The sequence below is a fragment of the Nicotiana attenuata genome, chromosome 7, assembly GCF_001879085.1.
Source record: "Nicotiana attenuata strain UT chromosome 7, NIATTr2, whole genome shotgun sequence".
NCBI classification, from domain to species: Eukaryota; Viridiplantae; Streptophyta; class Magnoliopsida; order Solanales; family Solanaceae; genus Nicotiana; species Nicotiana attenuata.
Window position 1 is genome coordinate 111,813,879 of NC_031995.1, and position 20,881 is coordinate 111,834,759.

A 20,881-nucleotide genomic window follows, 5' to 3' on the forward strand; every position below is an offset into this window, starting at 1 on the left:
TTCATTGCACAATGCAAGTTATCTTTCACACTTTCTCTTGTCCAAGATCTTTGATTTCAGGTCAAAATGTCTGATTCAGTAAACAACAACCTCGAGAACCACTGAGAGAATGGTGTGGCTGTTCTAGGTGTTGGTGTGCCACTACGAAACCTTGAGAACACACCAAGACCAATTCCAGTGGACGCGGTCTCACACAACGCCCAACATATCAATATAAGCTCCCACACTAACAGGAGTGTGCACCAAGGAGACCAACAAGAAGCTTAGAAAACCCCAACTAAGGAAGAACGGAAGGTTAGCCTTCATGTTATTTTCGAAATATTGCAGGCACAACAGCTGGCTATTGCTCAGCTGCAAAGTCACCAGAAAACTCCTAGCACGGTAGCACCGGGGACGGCTCCGTCAGTCGAGCAGGTACCGGAGAGATCAAGCAATAACGGGTCGGAAGCCGATCCCGCCATCGTAAAGATGCTCGAGGATCTCACAAGAAGGATCGAATCGGGCGAGAAAATGATAGAAGCCAACGATAAGAAGGTCGAAACCTATAACTCCAGGGTCGACCAAATTCCAGGAGCACCCCCGATCTTGAAAGGTATGGACTCAAAGAAGTTCCTACAGAAGCCATTCCCACAAGAAGCGGCCCTGAAACCCATTCCAAAGAAGTTCGGCTTGCCAGATTTTCTGAAGTACAATGGTACCTCAGATCCAATGAGCACGTTACCGCTTACACCTGTGCAGTAAAGGGCAAGGACCTAAGGGACGACGAGATCGAGTCCGTCCTGCTGAAGAAGTTCGGGAAAAAACTTTCTAAAGAGGCAATGATGTGGTATCACAACCTGGCCCCAAACTCTATAGACTTATTTGCCATGCTGGCAGATTCCTTCATAAAGGCACATGCCGGGGCCATCAAGGTGGCCACAAGGAAATCCGACGTCTTCAAAATCAAGCAAAGGGAGAACGAAATGCTGCGAGAATTTGTGTCTCGCTTTCAAATGGAACAAATGCAACTGCCACCAGTCTCCGACGACTGGGCAGTGCAGGCCTTCACACAAGGCCTGAATGAACGATGCTCGGTGGTTTCGAAGCAGCTAAAGCAGAATCTGGTTGAATATCCCGCGGTGACCTAGTCGGACGTTCACAACCGATATCAATCGAAAATCAGGGTCGGGGACGACCAACTAGGATGCCCCTCGGGCTCAGAATATCCCAACAGGCTTCCAGTAAAAAAGCCGAAGCGAAACAAAGAAAGGTACCAGCCATACACTGAAGATAGGAGAAACGCCCCGAGGTGCAACCCACCTCGCAACGATCGAAGGATAGACCGAGGACAGAATCCTCAGGGACTCATCAACAGATCCGGATTTGATAGGAACGCGGGACCAACAGAGGTACCTCGCTTATCAGAATACAACTTCAACGTCGATGTATCAGATATCGTGTTCGCCATCAGCAAAATCAGAGATGCCAGGTGGCCCAGGCTTGTGCAATCAGATTCTTCACAAAGGAATCATAACTTAGTGTGTGATTTCACAACACGCACGGCCACAGGACAAAGGATTGCCACCAGCTCCAAGAAGAAGTAGCCAGACTACTCAATAAAGGTCACCTCCGAGAATTCCTAAGCGACCGGGCCAAAATTCAGTTTCGGGAAAGAGAGGCAGCCAAGAAGAACGAAATAAATGAGCCACAACATGTCATCCACATGATCTTGGGAGGCATCGATGCCCCACAGGAACCCGTGATGAGAAGGACAAAAATATCCGTCACCAGAGAAAAGCGAACCCGGGGTTACATACCCGAGGATACTCTCACGTTCAGTGACGAGGGCATTGAGACCTTGTCTCAACCTCACAATGATGCATTGGTAATCTCTTTCCTTGTAAATACATTTCAAATTAAACGTGTACTTGTGGATCCAGGTAGCTCAGCCAACGTTATCAGGTCGAGGGTAATAGAGCAGCTCGGACTGCTTGACCAGATTGTGCCCGCCACTCGAGTCCTCCACGGATTCAACATGGCAAGTGAAACAATGAAAGGAGAAATCACCCTCCCAGTCAACGTGGCCTGCACAACCCAAAATGTTAAATTCCATGTCATCGAAGGGGACATGAGGTACAACGCCTTGTTAGGGAGGTCGTGGATACACTTCATAAGAGCAGTACCATCTCCATCAAATGATGAAATTCCCGAAAAAGGATGGGATTAAAACCATATACGGGGAACAACATGCGACAAGAGAAATGTTCACGGTGCACGATGTGGCACCGACACCAGTACCTCCACCCGCAAAGGAGCCAAAGGGTAATAAAATAGTGAAGTAGCGACAGCAAACTATATCTTCGGTTAAGCCCGATTAAACAAAGCAGAGGACCATACCGTGTCCTCATCACAAGCGAAACATTGCCGGCACATTCTACACTAAGGTATAACCATCTCCCTTTTTCACTTTATACTTCATACTAACCCTTATGCAGGCGCCCGACCGAGGCAGTCAAAACGTTAACCCAGCTAGAAGACCTTAAGGTTTTAAAGCATCCATTGCACTATTTTCCTTTGATTGGGTTTTTATCCCGAAAAGGGTTTTACCGACTAGGTTTTTAACAAGGCAACATCCACATGCTATGTAAGGAAGACTTAACGAGTATTCAAGGTTTCTTTTGCAACCAACCTCGAATACTAGTGGGCATCCCCCCCCCTCCCCTCCCCCCCCCCCCAGAAGGCCATCCATTCAGAAAAGCCATGAAAAGCCGAATGGGGTATCAATAGGAAAATGATGTACCGGGCAAAACGGTCGAACGAACCGTGTCCTCAGAGGATAGCTAGGCCCCTGACAGCGAAAACATGTATACTTGTACCAAGTAATCGAAGAATACTTTTCATCAAAGCATTTCACGCTTCAAAAGAAACTCGGCATTTTCGCAAAAATGATTCCTCTGTCAAAGACGTCCCAAACACTCGAGGGCTGGCGTCAACAATTCAACACCTGAACGACCCCCGGGTCGGAACTCCAAGCTCATAAGCCCTCAACGAGGCAACATCAAAATCACAAAAGGTCTACATAGCCGAAAGTGTACCGAACACTCGGGGACTGGCGTCAAAATCTCAAAAATCGCACGGCCTCCGGGTCGGAATTTCTGAAATAGTAAGCCCTCAACGAGGCAATACCAAGTTTACGAGTAATGGATCCCGAGCCAAGATACCCCCGATGACTCGGGAACTATCGCCAATCACCACTCATTAAAAACCCGAGGCCATAAGACCCCAAGCGGGCAGACTCGGTCTCGTAAGACCTACATAAGGCAACAACAATATCTGTAAGACCTCTAGCAAGGCATGAACCGCACTTGTACTAAGTGACAATATCTGTAAGACCTCGAGCAAGGCATGAACCAAACTTGTACCAAGTATCTAAAACTGTAAGACCTCAAAGGCATGAAAAAATTGTAAGACCTCACTAAAGGAATAAACTCAATCTCAAAGTTAAGGCTATATATAGAACTTGTAAGACCCCTCAAAAGCATACCCTCGATATAGACGCCGAAAGTACTTCACTCGGGATTAAAAATGGCTCCGGCCAAGCACAAATGACTATACTCACAAGGCTATACAAGCCAAACTAACGCGACTCGGGGACGTCCGACTATCGCTACAAAATCACATGCTTTCAATTACTTTGAATCTACTTCGAAAAGAACCCGTTAAACAAACTACCCTCAATACAGGAAAAAGAGCTTCGACCATGTCAGCTCTAAATTACAGGCTTCAAGTTACTCAACCTCCAAGCCAAACCTCCCGAGGTGCTCGATCATCGCCATATAACGACTCACAATCGAGGTTTTTCATTGAACCGTCGTAGAGTCAGGCACACATTATTTCAAAAAGTCCTTAATGAGGGAAAAATAAAGCCTATAAAAGGTTGCATCGACCCAGGGCGTAAGAGCCATTGTCGCCAGGCCACACAAATCCAAGAAATTAAAGATCGAATGAGCTCGAGCCGAAACCCGATTCGGAGAATGAACCCAAAACAGTTAACTAAAAATTCCTAAGAGCCATTGTCGCCAGCCCACATAAAAGGTCGCATCGACCCAAGGCGTAAGAGCCATTGTTACTAGCCCACTCAAATCCAAAACCTTGAGGGTCGAATGAGCTCGAGTCGAAAGCCGACTTGGAGACTGAACCCAAAACAGTTAACTAAAATGCCTAGAGCACAAGCGTAAGAGCCATTATCGCCAGCCCGCGTAAAAGGTCGCATCAACCAAGCGCGTAAGAGCATACAGGCCAGCCTAATGAGCCTCAGGGCTATATCGCAAATCTAAGGATTCCTATCAACTCAAAGACCAGTTCATCTGGCTAAATTCGAGACAGAAAGAGATACAGAAGAAATAAAGCCGCATGATTTTCTCCTGTTCACATATACGAAAAATCACAAGCTCTACTTACAAACGTTCTTTGGAAATGCTATATGCAGAATTAGAAAGCAAAATATATGTCCCCCCTGGGGGCTATGGCCCGTCGGCATCGTCTTCGCTATCTTCGGTGTCGGACAGAAGTAACCAAGCATCACGCTCGTCCGCCCTCGCTCGCGCCAACTCCTCCGAGAGGACAAATCCCCTAGCACGGATCTCCTCGGGAATTTTTCTCCGAGACTTACAACGAGCATATTCTTTGATCCTGTCTTCACGGTCGAGGGTCCTTCTCAGCTCAGCTTGAGCATCGGCAGCATCCTTCAAATAGACCGCTATCTTCTGGTCAGCCTTAGTTTGGCTCATTACGGGTTCAGCCCGCGCATCAACGACCTCGACCTTGACCTTCAAAAGCTCGGACTCGAGCTTCGTAATCGTATTTGTTCGAACCAAAGCATTGTCATGAGCTAAGCAAAGCTGAGCCTCAAAGGCAGAAGCTGTAGCCAGAGCACCTTTCCCCTCTGAAGCCTGAACCTCCACCTGAGCTTTTAGCTCATCATGCTCGCGCTTGGCTCGGCCAGCTTCAACCCGAAGGTGCTCCAGGGCCTCCGTCTTTTTCTGCAACTGAGATAAATGAAACATTACCCTCAGGAGCGAAACGGAGGAACACACACTCACTCGGGAAAAAAAACTACCTGCTTCTTCAAGTAGCTCTCATAATTCAAGCTTCGACTCGCCTCATACCGTAAGTGTGCCAACTCGACTTCCTTTTCGTCGCAAAGGAGCCTAAGGTATCTCTCCTCATCCAAAGATTTCCGTAGCCTGGCCTTACGGCAAAGCAGTTCGGACTTAAGCTTGTCGAAGGCCTGCAATAGAAAACTTAATAAGGAAGGGAAGGTGCAAAACTCAAAAGGCCTCTGCCGAAACTCACCACAGAGTGAAGCCGCTGGGATTCCACGAAGGCCAAGCGCATATCTGCTAACCTAGCTCCCTCAGCCCCAAAAGAGTCGACTCCGGTCGAGGAATGGCCGCTCGGTGCATGCGACGGAGAAACCATCCTTCCAAAAACAGGAACCACGGGCGCGGCAGGCTCAGACAATACTTCCACGCCGGGGCCCCGGTCCAGTGTCGCCCTTCTTTGAGCACCATCGCCCTGCAAGGTCATCTCTCACTTACTGATATCATTATTTAGCCCGGAAGCTAGCAACCCTTCCCCCTCTCCAAGGGAGCACGGCCTCGCCTCGGAAGGCTCCACAATGCCTACAATAGCAGGATTAGTATGCAGAAAGAGAAAGTGCCTTTCCAAATGAAAAAAGGGAAAGGATAAAATCGCACAACACGTACCATGATATTTTGCTTCCCATCTGCCCCAGGACAAAGTTCGCCTCTTACGCTCACCGCTAGTCGAGTGGGTCGCCAACTTCCGAACCCAATCTGGCAGATTAGGAATGTCGCCCGGCATCCACAAAATCGCTGCAGAAAAAGAAAAGGAGGCGCATTTACGAAACCAGCTTTCGCCATAAACAAAACTAAGAAGCCACGAGTGTACCACTTACGTGTATGATTCCATTCCTCAGGGAACGGCATAAACTCCATGGGGATAATATCAACGGTCCGTACTCAGACAAATTGACTCATCCACTCTCGATCTCTGTCTTCCTCATCAACAACGACGAAAGGCGTAGTTGACCGGCATTGTAAGGTTAGAAAACCTCGATGGTGAAAAGTCCGGTACAACCTGATAAAATGACTGCGCGTGAGTTCAAGACCTGCCTTCTCCACAAAGAATCTCATCATCAACACTATTCGCAAGAATGACGGGTGAATCTGCGCCAGGGTAACCCGATACTTTAGACATAAGTCGAGCACAAACCTATCAAGGGGGCCCAGTGTGAAAGGATACGTGTGCACATTCAAAAACTCATCGGCACGGTCCGTGATGTCCTCATCCGGGGAAGGTATCTGTAACCCCACCTTCTCCCCCATCCGCAGTCTTTTCTCAATAACCCAAGGTGTTCCTCTCCTATCGAAGAAGTAAAATTCATGCTCCCATTGATCTTGAACATTGGGGTACTTCTCCGATGAGAAGTCCCCTCTCAAATCAAAACGCCCCAAGTCAGGCCCGCCTAGCATCAGCGACGCTCTGCCAAAAGGCGAGAACCGGAGGCGGAACTCTCTCCTCCCTGCCGAAAGGATCCTGATGTAGCAATCATGACTGTGGCAAAATTAGAAAACTGGAGCAGGAATTTGGGCAAAAGCGTTAACACTGAAATAATGGAAGGCCTAACGCGGGAAAAAAGGGTAACTACTTGGAATGGTGGAATCTCCAAAAAAACGGAAACAACCCTATATATGGAAAAAGTGGCGAAGATCCGCCTGTCTGAGAGGCCGATTAAAAATACTGACTGATATCACTTCGGGAAGATGTGCTGGCGGGATCGCCTCGGTCGCTTCACAGCTGTGTCGTACATTAGACGACGCCATGTGATACATTAGGATCGGAGACCCCCATACCACTACAAGTCCTGAGGTGGTACCCGACCTCGAGGACCTTCATCAAAAAGAAGTTAGGCTCCAAGAAGCCATTGGAATCATTGCGAATCCCAGGGTGGTACCCGACCTCAAGGACCTCCATCAAAAAGCAGTTAGGCTCCAAGAAGCCATTGGAATCATTGCGAGTCCAGGGATGGTACCCAACCTCGAGGATCTCCATAAAAAAGAAGTTAGGTTCCAAGAAGCCATTGGCATCATTGCGAATCCCGAGGTTGTACCTGAACTCGAGGACCTCCATAAAAAAATGTTAGGCTCCAAGAAGCCATTGGCATCATTGCGAGTCCCGAGGTGGTACTCGACCTCGAGGACCTCCATCAAAAAGAAGTTAGGCTCCAAGGAGCCATTGGCATCATTGCAAGATTTGAAATGGTACCCGATCTCGGGGGCTCCACTCAAGAAGGAAATAAGCACTTAAACTCAGCTCATATGGGCTTAGCCTCGGGGGACCATCTAAATCCGGGTAAACCCTCGTCCGGGATCTATCTACAATGCCTTATGGCTATCTATGCTAAGTTCAAAGAAAGTTTCCAAGTAGCCCAGGTTTGAGTGAACTCCCATTCGGGGACTACTCTAGAAATCCTAAAGGCAGTCTCTATCCTCGGGCCTCCGAGCAAATCCCCCCTCGAAGATTTCCGCAAGGTCTAAAGGCTAAATCTCGATCTAAAGGTTCGATGCACTACTTTCATTCAACTCGAAGTCAGGATCCCGACGACCCGAGTTTATCTGTCCTGTCCGGGCTTGATCCATGGAAAGGCAAAGGGTTTTGCGGGGAACCGTGTTAATCAATCAAAAGTCAGAAGAAACACTCGCGTCCGGGCTCGGTATATGCACCAATTGTGGGGTCATACACTCAGATTCTTCACAAACACAGATAAGGGTAAATATAGTATACATCGAAGACAAAATTGAAAAAACATCTTTATATTCGTAAACACTTGATTACAAAAGCCCACGAGGGGTCCTTACACAAAAACAAAAAAGCAAAAGGGTACACATATAGTAAAAGCCTAGAGCCTAGCTATTCTCGAGAGTGTATTCTCGGTGGCAGTATCTTCAAGCGCCATCTCCTCGGGGGTGTCATCACGGTCTTCCAAAGTAGTATCTTCAAGGGAGAAGATGAAGAAGAGTAAAGTGGTGGAGGAGAGCAAAATAACGCAGAAGAAGCAGAAAGGAATGAAGAAGTGGTTGGGTGAAAAATCTGGCTAGTACGGATTTCGCCAGTACTACTATTGCGAAGCCACTTCTTGAGGCGTTACACCGGTGCGGGATGCAACAGTTAGTAGACAGTACCACCTCATTCCATGGAAAGCAAAAGGAGTGAGGTGCCGCACTGGGTAGTCAGGGGAGGTGAGCAGCGGTGTAGAGTCCGAACACCCCCTTGAGCAACGGTGTAGAGTCCAAACATTTCCCCGAGCCGGGAGAAATCGGCCCCCTACCTCGTCGTCCTGAGACAATGATGACAACAATAACAACAACAAAAATAACAACAACAACAACAACAACAATGACAAGACGGTGTAATCTCGCTCGACAAGAGAAAGTCCGGGACATAGGTCGTGGCGTGGCTGATAGGAACGCTGCCATATAACCTTGAGGCCATGGGCCTCAAACATGGTGGATGACAATGGATAAGGATGGTGAGAAGAGAAGGATGAATAGATATGGGAAGACACATGAATAAAAGGTTGGTTCCAGGAGGCTCCCATTTATAGGAAGGGCGGCAGCGTAACCGATGATGCCATTATTGTCTTCGAAAGACGTAACGGCAGGCGCATTTAATGCGTCCTTGGGTGCTGAACCGACGGCGACGTTATGGCTTTGAAGAATGAGAAACGGTAATGCTTTGAATGATTCTGGAAAGATGAAACGACGGGATGTTTCGGTTATCACGGAGGCTTGCATCATCGGTATGACATCATCGCGGGAAATTCGGAAAGCTGTTTATCAAGGTCGTTTCTTATCGTTCTACTCCAAGAAATGCGGGGACTATCTGTATACGATGAAATTGGATGGTCCAATTCCTCGTCATCGAGGCACCTCAAAAGATTGTCTCGAAGGTTCGAGGCTATGGCCGAGCCTCCTCCCTCCAGGTTCATCGACGCTTGACCTTGGGGCAGTACTGACCACGGCTATGGTAAAAGTGGAGAGTTCCCAAGACACGTGACTAGGGTTGACAAAGTCTAGTGGGCTAGTCTAAACCTGAATCAAGGCGTCAACTAGTTCTCCCATCTCCATATCTTTGTAATTAATGTATTTTGTACTATGTTAGGATTCCCCTCATATATAAAGGGGTTGCTAGTCATTTTGTAAGGATCTGTTGCTCTATACTAAATACACAAGAACATTCTCTCTGCTCTCTAACGCATTATCTTGATATTGTTGCTTCCATTTATTGTCTTCATTATTGTTCTTCATTTATTGCTTATTATTGGCCATAAAGAGCCATTATTGATTTTATCTTAACTGCTAGTCATTCATCAATTGCCCTCGATAGCTCCCAGCCGAGCATCAGAATCGACCTCGAGGCCTCGATTGCTAACCTATCAGTTTGGTTATCACCTTGTTCTAAACTCTTATCCCGTTTCTAAGTCTTTCACATAGCATCAACTGCCTAACAACTAGCATAAAAATAGATCACGCATTTTTAGATTGCCATAATCACATTTAATTGTTATTACCATTTTCACGGTAAACATTTATATACTAATTTATACGAAACATAATGAAATAAGAATGTGGCAATTACTGATACATAGACTAAAACAATTAAATGACGGACATAAAGTATTATTTTGTAAAAGAAAAAAATATAGTTTAAAACTGTACAATAATTTTTATAGAACAAATCAAATAATCAATAATATTACAATCCTTATAACAATATTTCTACACTGCTAAGCACTAATTACAATTTCCACATTACTAATTTCTAAAAAAAAACTAAGCTTTTAAACCAAACGACTAATAGGTAGACGTGCACTCATTGCGTTTTTCCAAACACAAAACCCCAAGTTTTGTTTTTTTATTACTAAAATCACTACATTTAAACCCTTTTTCGATCACTATTACTCAGTTGAATCTTTCCTACTTGATTGAAACAATTAACTATCAAAAATTTAAAAGTGTTTACTCCCTTACCCCTGCTTTAGGTGCTTATGTTCTTTGTTATATCTTGTTAAGGAGAGAGTTTGAAGTTTTGTTATTATTTTGGTCGCCCAAAATCGTTGTGATTATATTTACCTGTAAAATAATCTTGGTCTAAAACTTCTAAAATCATTCTTTCATCATTTTAATATAAAAAGTTGCATTTACATGTTTCAAATAGTCTTTAAGTTTTGGGAATTTAGTTTTTGAACAATGAGTTAAACCGTGTCCAATGATCCTTGACATGTGAGAAAGGGCAAACAAATTAGAATTGAGGTGAAGGTAACATTATGGATCATTTGAACATTTCTTTGAATAATGTGGGCAATACCTTTTGTTGAAACCCAATTTTTCCCTATATATTTTTAATATGCAAAATAACTTCAAAATGGCATAGATATGCATATGTAAGCATATTCAAGTGTTTTATTATTTTTTTCATAATTTTAAAGGTTTTTTCAATTAATTTATTTCCCTTTTTATCCCTAAAACCCAATAATTATTTCCAAAATTATTATTTCTGGCAAATCATCTATTGGATTTTAGTCCTTATGCTGAAATACAGCTAAGGTAATTTTGACATATTTTGACAAAATATATTTAGTATTTTTCAAAGCTAAAGTGAATAATTGCAATACTAGCCTCTTTTAAGATTTAATTGCGTTTATATTCATAAAATCAAGTCCTATGTTTTTAAAGTTTCAATTATATGTTATAAATCATTTTAGTACTTTCAATTTATTTCCAGACATTAATTTACTATTTTTTTTATAATTTTTAGGGGAAAATTGGCTATTTAAATAATAGCTCAATTACATTTCGATTATAGCCTAAATCTGGCCCCAATTTAAACCCAATTTCCCAGCCTAATTCTGTCTTAAACCGACCCCCGACCCAATTTAAATAACCCAACCTGGATCCCCTACCCAACCCTTTCAATCCTGGCCGGTGATTATTTAGATCAACGGTCATTATTAGCCCTTTCCTTTTTTAACCCTAAACGACCCCTAAACCTACCTCATTATTCACCTACCGCTGCCTTTGAATCCCTCTTCTCCCTCAACTCTCTCTGAAACTCTCATGAACCCTAACCGCCGCCCTCTAATCCCACCCCAATATCTACCTAATCCATGGCCCCTCGTAGTCATTTGAGACATGTACCAGCCTTCTATTGCTCCTGGGTGTCTTTTTCTATGGTTTTATGGCCAGAGCTCGAAGGAATATGGTCCAGTCCTTGCTCGACTGTTGTTCATGGCCTTTCTCCGACCATCCAAGACCTTCCGATTTCTTTCAGATCTATCTTAGATTTGTGCTTCCTATGAACTTTTTAAGTGTTTCTCGAAGGTTCTTTGACTTTTCTTTCAAAATGACTCTTCACTTTTCAACGATTAGGGTTTTCCTTTAAGTTTTTCAAAAGATCTCTTCTCTGATCTTAATATTATTTGTGATTTTGCTATGCTTAAAACGATTTTCTCATATTGTTCTTCTATCTATTTCAGCATGTTTAAAAACCCTAGTTCCCTTTAGTCTTATCCAAGTTCTGGACATTGTTTATTTAAGTATGTACTTGTTCTTTGTTTCTGACTCTATTTTCCTTGTTTGACTTGTTTGATTTTGAGTTCTTACCATCTCTAAAACTCGACTACTGCTGAAACCCTAATTTCTTAGAAGTTTTCTCACTTACTACTATTGTGAGACCTTTACATGTTTCTGATTTCTTTTACCTGATACAATCTTTTTCTTCACTGTTGATTCTATGTGACTTGACCTACTTGACTACTGTGCCTCGAATGTTTGCTTTTCTACTGAATCCTAGCTTATTTCTGCCACTACTGCATGTTTGTGATTATCTCTTTTACCAATGTGTTTGGCCTCGCATGTCTGATGCTTCTTTTCACTCTATTTATACACTGAAGTGCAGAATCATGTTTCTTCCTTGATTAATCTTGATCTTCTGACTGATTCCAAAAGCTTTTCTTTAATGAACCCTAATTTCACTCACCCGTTTAAAATCAATTGATTCTTTTCCTTTGCTATGATATTTTACCTGACTGAATCTTTTCCAAAATAAGCATATCTTTGCACTTAGACTTGATTGTTTACTTCATGCTTTTACTACCCTTTTTGTGGCAATAATGAATCTGTCCGAACTGATTTTCTTTCCTTAATTGAAGCCTGTTAGTACCCGTTAAGCCATGATTCCTTAATTAAAGGGAGTCGCTTGGGTTAATTGATTCTAACTTGTGATTGTTTCCATGTTTGTGTTAAGACTTTACTGATTACCTTACTTACCACTTGTTTTCAAAACTATAAATACCCCCACCCCCTCTTCTTTCAAACACACGAACTATCTGAGTTCAGAACACACACTTCACTCAAAACTCTCTCTTTTCTCTATTACTACTTGTGCTACTGCTTTGTCTAACCGGCTGAAAGCCAAGGCTAGGCTGTGGGAATTTGCTTACTTTTTCTTTCTGCACTTTGCTTCTTACTAGTATGTCCTAGTTAATTTTCAAGCATCAATAACAACATGTTTCTTTAATTGTTTCAACTTTTTTCATGCTTGTCCACTTCTGCTTATATTTCTGTAATCAAGTTACATTACTAGCATGTGGCAATGCGTTCCCTTCCCTTTTAAGTTAATGCTCCCCTATGTGTATGAATCCCAAACCCCACATGCCCTCTTTGTGTTTGTATTCTCTGGCTGGTTTGTGACCATGCCAGCATCATCTATTGTTGTGCATGTCCAAACCTAACCCCTCCTAGGGTCATATGCTTCAGGCAATGCATTCCCAAAAGCCCTGACCCCTTTGTGTAATTACTGATTCTGTGTAGTTTGAGTTTCAGTACAACTGTTTTCAAATCACCCTTATCACTTACTATTTCCCAGTCCAGTTTTAAATAAATCTCTATGTTCAGCACTTTCACTATATTCCTAGAACCTAAGTTCTGCCCCTCTTGTGTGAGCCTTGCCTTGGGACCTTGAGCTCCCTCTGAACTTGGACACAAAAGGGTTGGCCCTTCCACACTGCACTCATCTCTATCTGGTCATGCAAACCTAGGTGTAAGCACTGTCCGGGGTCGCTTGAGAACCCTAGGGAACTTTGACACACCCAGGTTTGAAAGGCTTTGAAACAAGTGGCATTTGAGGTGGATTGTTCCACAACTCAGAGAGGAAGTCAGAATCAGGCTTCCGACGGTTGTAACTTCTTATTTTACACTTTTCTGATGTAATTCAGTATTTGGTCTGTAATAACTTTTAGACAAATATTGGGATTGGCTAGTTAAAAGGACAAGGTAATTATGTATGTTTTAGCTATTAGGAGGGTAGATAACATGCCTATAGGATCTGCTTTCAAATTCTGCATGTTTTAATTCTATACGTACCTAATATGCCTATAGGATCTGTTTTTAATAAGTTCTGCATGTTTTACCTCCACATTTAGATATCCTGTCTATAAGATCTGTTTAATAAAGTTCTGCATATTTACTTCCACACTTAGAAATTATGCCTATAGGGTCTAATGGCTATAATCATACATCATGCCCATAAAGTTAAAATCAGTTTCTAAACTAGATGTCATGTCTATAGGGTTAATATCAATATTTCATAGAAATCATGCCTATAAGAATTTCGATGTGATAAAATAAATCCTGCCTACTCCACTTCATTTGATACCATGCCTATAGGACCAAATTAGCCTTTAATACTAGATACCATATATGTAGGGATTAAAATCAGCAATAATAGAGATTATGTCTATAGGATTTGACACCAGTTTAGTTAAAAATAAGTTTGACTCGTACTGTTTTGAATCAGTTTAAAGAACTTACTCCTTTTATTAATGCAGTTCAGAAAGCATGCCTATAGGATCCAAATTGCTCGTTTAAAACTGTTACTACTTTGCCATTTTGAATCAGTACTAGATATCATGCTTATAGGGTATCATCAATACACACTTAGGCAAGCCTTAGGTAATAATGATAAAACTTTAACCGCCTTTGTTTAATTTGCAACTGCTACAACTAGCAGGCAAGACTGATTCAGACTTCTTATCTGAGTTATGTAATAAATTGGTCTGCTTCAACAACTAAAACTCCCATGTCTTAGTACTTTAAATGTTGACCCTAAATGTGTTTAAGTCATGCTATTTACGTGCTTACTTGAGAAGGTATATATGAGCCTTCTAGTTGCTTACATGTTTCCCCTAATATGCAGTCCTATGTGTTTTAATGTCGCCTTAGTCTTTTTACCTTTAAAACCCAAGAGTCAGCCTAAAAGCCTCCCTCTTATAGGATTAGTAGTCCTAAATTCCTCCGGGATTGATAGGAATGGGACGGGTAATAGCATGCAATAGAGGTCGAAACCAATCCGCGCTTTAATACCTTAACGGGGTGTGAAGGGTAGATATGGATATGATGACCGGTGTGCTAATACCATGTGTAGCCCCTCTTTGAGGAGTGATTACCGGGTATTGCATTGATGTGATCCATATTACAACCTAGGACCCCCTTTATATTCGTTAGCATGCTTAGATATAACTCTTTCAAAACTTTGTTTTATTTTATCATTTTCAAACACTTGTGTATTTAAAATTCCCTCTTATTTGAGCCTTGTTTGTTTACGTGTATGTTGCACAAATTCACAAAGAACTATCTGGCCGGGAACCACATTAGTGGATCCTGAGGGGTGTCTAATACCTTCCCCTTGGGATAATTTCAAGCCCTTACCCTATCTCTGGTTATCAAAAAATGTAGTTATAGTTGAACCCCATAGGTGACCTAACGCACCTTAAAATCGTTAGGTGGCGACACTTCAAAATTGCAAACACCTTTCCATAAAGGAAAGAGTTGTCCCAACCGAATGTCATAAACACGATTTTCGCGGAGGAAAAAGGGGGCGCGACAACATGGCGACTCTGCTGGGGACTTTTAGGCTTTTACCATTTCAGATTATTCTTATGAATTTGCACCTCTCCCTATGTGCAATTATCTGTTTAATTCCTTTATGCATTTAATTTCTTCTTTAAAAGCAAAACTGACATATCTTCCTTGTTTTCTTTCCTTTATTGCTTTAAATTATGAAACTGATGTATTTATCGCTTTCTTAATATGCAAATACATGTCAAAATGCTTTCAATTATTGCATAATCATGCTCAACATCATACTCCACTCGTGCCAAAACAAATACTATAGCAACGCTTATAATGAGTGGTTGCGCTCATCCTATATCATTACCCCTAAATTCGGAAAGGCATATTTGCGGTAAAACTAGTCGATCAGCGGTGCAGTCGACAGTTCCGAGCCTTCCCCATGAGTTTTCCGCTCGAGGGTACAGTCTAAAACCCCATAAAAACCTTACTCTGTTCAAATTGTGCATGCATCATGGTCAAACCTACCTGGTTCAGTTATGTTGTCCACATAATGATCCTTTAAGATAGCCTTGTCCAAAGTCCACTGGGTTTCCCTAAACCCTAACGGACGTTATCACGTTCTGTACATTTATTTGGAGAACTAGACGCTTCATACTAATCATTGATATTAAATAGTTGAGTCCGGTGGGGGAAGGGTCTAACCTTATTTGCCTTGCAGAAATATGAGGCACGAAGTCCCCAGATTCGGCATGGTCACCAACATCCACCCAAGGTTGCTAAGCTGGTGGAAAGATTTACACTCTAGTGATCAGAATCTCGTCAGAAAATATCTGGGAAATCTACCATCCCTCTTGGAAATCCAACCCAATAACATGATCATAGAAGCTGTCACATTATTTTTGGATTGTGAAAGGGCCGTACTCCACTTCGGGGGTATTGAAATGACACCTTTGCTAGAGTAGATAAGAGGACTGGCTCGCCTAGTATGGGAAACTCCGGGCTTGCTAATGCTTGAGAATCGCAAAGGTAGGGGCTTCCTTAAAATGATGGGAATCCAGAATTAACATGCTTGAATGATTCATACATCCCTTTTGACTACTTGTATGATAGGTACGGTCACAACAAATCTTACCGCACCTACTCTGGCGAGTTTTCCATCACATCCTTGGGATACGTCCACTGCAAGGTTTTCGTCTTCATATTTTTCTTCCTGGGTCTGATTGTATTTCTGATGAAGAAAGGTAGAATTCATACTAGGCTAGCTATGGTAACCAAAACCCTAATGGAGGGGATTGGCGGGCAGGCATTCAGTATTGTACCTATGATTATTGCAGACATATACCGAGCCTTAGAGATGTGTGAACGAGGAGCAAAACAATTCGAAGGCTGCAATCTGCTACTTCAACTTTGGCTTATAGAGCATCTCCAAAAGGGCGAATATTGACAACAAATTTAGTGTAGGGACTGGGATATCACATCGCTTTCCACCATCCTAAGTGAATGAATTACATCACTGACATGTTCGCTCAGCGTGAGGATGCTAAGGGATGGGTTGAGCTATTTGATAATCTTACCGAGGAACAAGTTCAGTAGATGTTCGAATGGTTTCCTAAGGAAGAGTTCATCGTCCGATCTAGAGATGCACCTTTCCTGATACTAATTGGCCTAAGGGGAACCTACCCTTACGTCCCTCTGCGAGTTGTGAGGCAAGCTGGTAGGAAGCAGGTCATACCCAGGGTCGAAAAGATGAGCCACTTTCGAGCCGACTTCTAAGGCAATGATAGTCCTTAGAAGTGCCAAGCCCAACGCATGTGGCATAGCAAGATCGTGATGGGAAGAGACACCATAGAGCCAAATAGATACCATTCCAATTGCACTCCTTTCTATGCAGGTTGTTTGGAAGACAATCATGATGGTTTGGGCTAGCCAGGGTTTGTTCGAGGCCACAGGATTATAGACGAAAAGGTTGAAGCGCAAGTCAAGTACAACCAGTTGCGCAGAAGGATCCGCGAGTGCGAAAGTGAACATCGCAAAATACAAGAGTCTAATCAAAAACTGATCGAGGAATGGAAAGATATGGCTACCAACGCCAACAAAAGACTGGGATACTTGGAGCGAGGCATAGTGGAACTGGAAAGAAAGTTTCTCAAAAGGGTTGAAGATTGTCAAGAGGCTAAAGGGGCTGAAGGCGGATATCTAGCCAGAGCATACCTGTTGCTGGGACTTCGCGAGTTGGAGAAGCTGTTCGAAGGCGCCAAGGATGCCGAATATGGGGAAGGTCCTTCTAGGACCAAGTAGATAGGAATTTATCTTATTTGCTTAAAATGTAATAAGGCCAATGGCCATTAGTGACTTTTACTTCTTGTTTATTTAATGTCAATTTGGAATTCGTCTTATCTTTATCAATGAAATGAGGCATTTAGCATTCCAAGTTCTCAAAATCAACTTGTCTCTAGGCCTACCTCGGGCACAACGAGGTTCCCAAATTTGGACACGCTTTACATTCCTGCACTGCGTGTTTAAATATTACAATACTTTTCATGATCCTCACTAACTTGTTTACCTTTTTGTTTTATTTTTTGTTTGTTATTCCCCTCCCCAAAGGTTTGTTCGTGCACTCTGGCAACATCATCTTATTCCACGAGATCCAGGGGCCCTCCACCCACTCCTCCTCTTAGTCCTGTTAAGAACAAGAACAAAGGCAAAATGGAAGATTTGAACATCAGAAAGGAGAACACAACAGCAGAGGCCACTGATGGCCATGGTATTCGGGTTCCCAATGAAAATGTGTCACAACTTGAGCAAAAATTGTTGAAGTTTCAAGAAGAGCTTGATCAGGTTCGGAATCTGGCCAACCTATCCTTCTCCCTCTGCACCACAGACACCATCTTCCCCGACGGTCAAAATCCCACACCTCCACAAAAGCAACCAAATCATCCCGTTGCTCCAACAAAGAACCAATGCAACACTTGCCACACTCCAAACAACATTCCACTACTCATCCCCGAACCACAAAACTCCGCAAATGGCCGTTTCCACACCCACACACCAGGCCACCACAACAATCCCATCTATGTGGAGACCATGCCACTCTCCACCCAACCTATATCTTGCACCCCTGAGTCCGATGAAAAGGATCTACTCATCAGAAACTTGGCTGAAGAACTTAAGAAACTAACCAGCCGAATCCAAGGCATTGAAGGAAGTAAAGGGATCGAAGGGTTGAATTATGAAGACCTCAGCATACAACCAGATGTCGAACTTCCAGAGGGGTACAAACCTCCCAAGTTCAAGATTTTTGACGATACAGGTGATCCAAGGGTCCATCTGAGAACATAATGTGACAAGCTGGCCAGGGTCGGAAAAAAAGAAAGGATCCACATGAAACTGTTCATGAGGAGTCTGAAAGGAGATGCACTATCTTGGTACATCAGCCAAGATCCTAAGAAGTGGTCGAGCTGGGTAGGTATGGCATCTGATTTTATGGACAGGTTCAGGTTTAACACAGAGAACGCAGCAGACATGTTCTATATCCAGAATCTAAAGAAGAAGCCCACGGAGACATTTCGCGAGTATGCCACTCGCTGGAGGTCTGAAGCTGTTAAGGCCAGACCCACCTAAGAAGAAGAATAAATGAACAAGTTCTTTGTCCGGGCTCAAGACCCGCAATACTATGAACGATTGATGGTGATTGAGAATCATATGTTTTCTGACATTATCAAGCTGGGGGAACGAATTGAAAAAGGTATCAAAAGCGGTATGGTTACAAACTTTGAGGCCTTGCAAGCTACAAATAAGGCCTTACAATCTGGTGGTGTGTCTAAGAAGAGGGACGTAGGGGGCCGTGATGGTTGCACAAAGGACCAAGTCTTCTCTCAAATACCAAACCTACCCAATACCTCCACTCACATATCAGCCAGCCCCAAATTACCAAGCACCCTCCTACCAAGCTCCACCACCAACTTATCAGTCACTTCCACCTCCCACATATCAGCCTACCTCACCCAGATACACCCAGCCCGCTCATGTCTACCAAACTTACAATGCCCAACCATCTCATTACCAATCACCCCCCGCACGCCAAAACTTCCCTAGGCCCCAACCTAATTTTGATCGGAGGCCTCCAAAAGAATACATAGCCATCACCGAACCCATTGATCAGCTATATGAGAGACTCAAAGCTGCTAGTTATGTCACCCCGGTCCTTGCTACAATTCCTGAGAATCCTTCCCAGTGGGTTAACCCAAACAAGTCTTGTGCATACCACTCTGGCATGAAGCGACACACCATCGATGAATGCCACTCTTTAAAAGACAAGATACGGTCTTTGATTGATAACAAAGTCATTGTAGCAAATGAAGCCGCTCCGAACGTTCGCAACAACCCTCTACCAGACCATAAAAACGGGGGTATTCACATGATTGAAGTAGAGGATGATTGGGATCACAAGGGATCCATCGGGTTGATCGCAGAAGGCGATGATCAAAAGAAACCAGCAGTTACTCTCAACCCCATCATAGTCCAAATCTAACCGTCTGAGGTCACTGAGGTAGATATGTCTATCCCTCTTGAGTTTGAAGCAGCGCCATCAACAAATGTACCAACACCATTTGAGGTTGTAGTATTGCCACCTAGAGAACATGTTCCATTCGAAGTAAAGGTGGTTGCACCGATCCCAGTGGCGATGTCCACCATGTCGTCATTCCATACAAAATCTATACCCTAGGATTATACAGCCGAGGCTAGGAGGAAAGGCAAAGTCAAGTTCGAAGAGACTGTTGCAGCGCAGGGTATGACAAGAATTGGGAGAGTCTATACCCTTGAACACCTGGCTGAGTCAAACAAGCAGGCCTCCAACCGGCCACTCATTATTGAGACGGGTCCAGACGACCTTTGGAGGAAAATACAGGCCAAGGAGTATTCGGTCATCGACCAGCTAAACAAAACACCAGCACAGATATCCATCCTCTCATTACTGCAGAATTCCAAGACACACAAAAAACGCTCTATTGAAGGTGCTGAGTGAAGCGCACGTGCTAAGTAACATCACTGGAAATGGCTAATATGGTGGGACAAGTATTAGAAAGCCATAAAATCACCTTCTATGAGGACGAGCTGCCACCTGAAGGGTTGGGTCACAACAAAGCCATGCACNCACTCCTCCTCTTAGTCCTGTTAAGAACAAGAACAAAGGCAAAATGGAAGATTTGAACATCAGAAAGGAGAACACAACAGCAGAGGCCACTGATGGCCATGGTATTCGGGTTCCCAATGAAAATGTGTCACAACTTGAGCAAAAATTGTTGAAGTTTCAAGAAGAGCTTGATCAGGTTCGGAATCTGGCCAACCTATCCTTCTCCCTCTGCACCACAGACACCATCTTCCCCGACGGTCAAAATCCCACACCTCCACAAAAGCAACCAAATCATCCCGTTGCTCCAACAAAGAACCAATGCAACACTTGCCACACTCCAAACAACATTCCACTACTCATCCCCGAACCACAAAACTCCGCAAATGGCCGTTTCCACACCCACACACCAGGCCACCACAACAATCCCATCTATGTGGAGACCATGCCACTCTCCACCCAACCTATATCTTGCACCCCTGAGTCCGATGAAAAGGATCTACTCATCAGAAACTTGGCTGAAGAACTTAAGAAACTAACCAGCCGAATCCAAGGCATTGAAGGAAGTAAAGGGATCGAAGGGTTGAATTATGAAGACCTCAGCATACAACCAGATGTCGAACTTCCAGAGGGGTACAAACCTCCCAAGTTCAAGATTTTTGACGATACAGGTGATCCAAGGGTCCATCTGAGAACATAATGTGACAAGCTGGCCAGGGGTCGGAAAAAAACGTTTGGAATCCGACATGAAACTAGTTCATGAAGGAGTACTGAA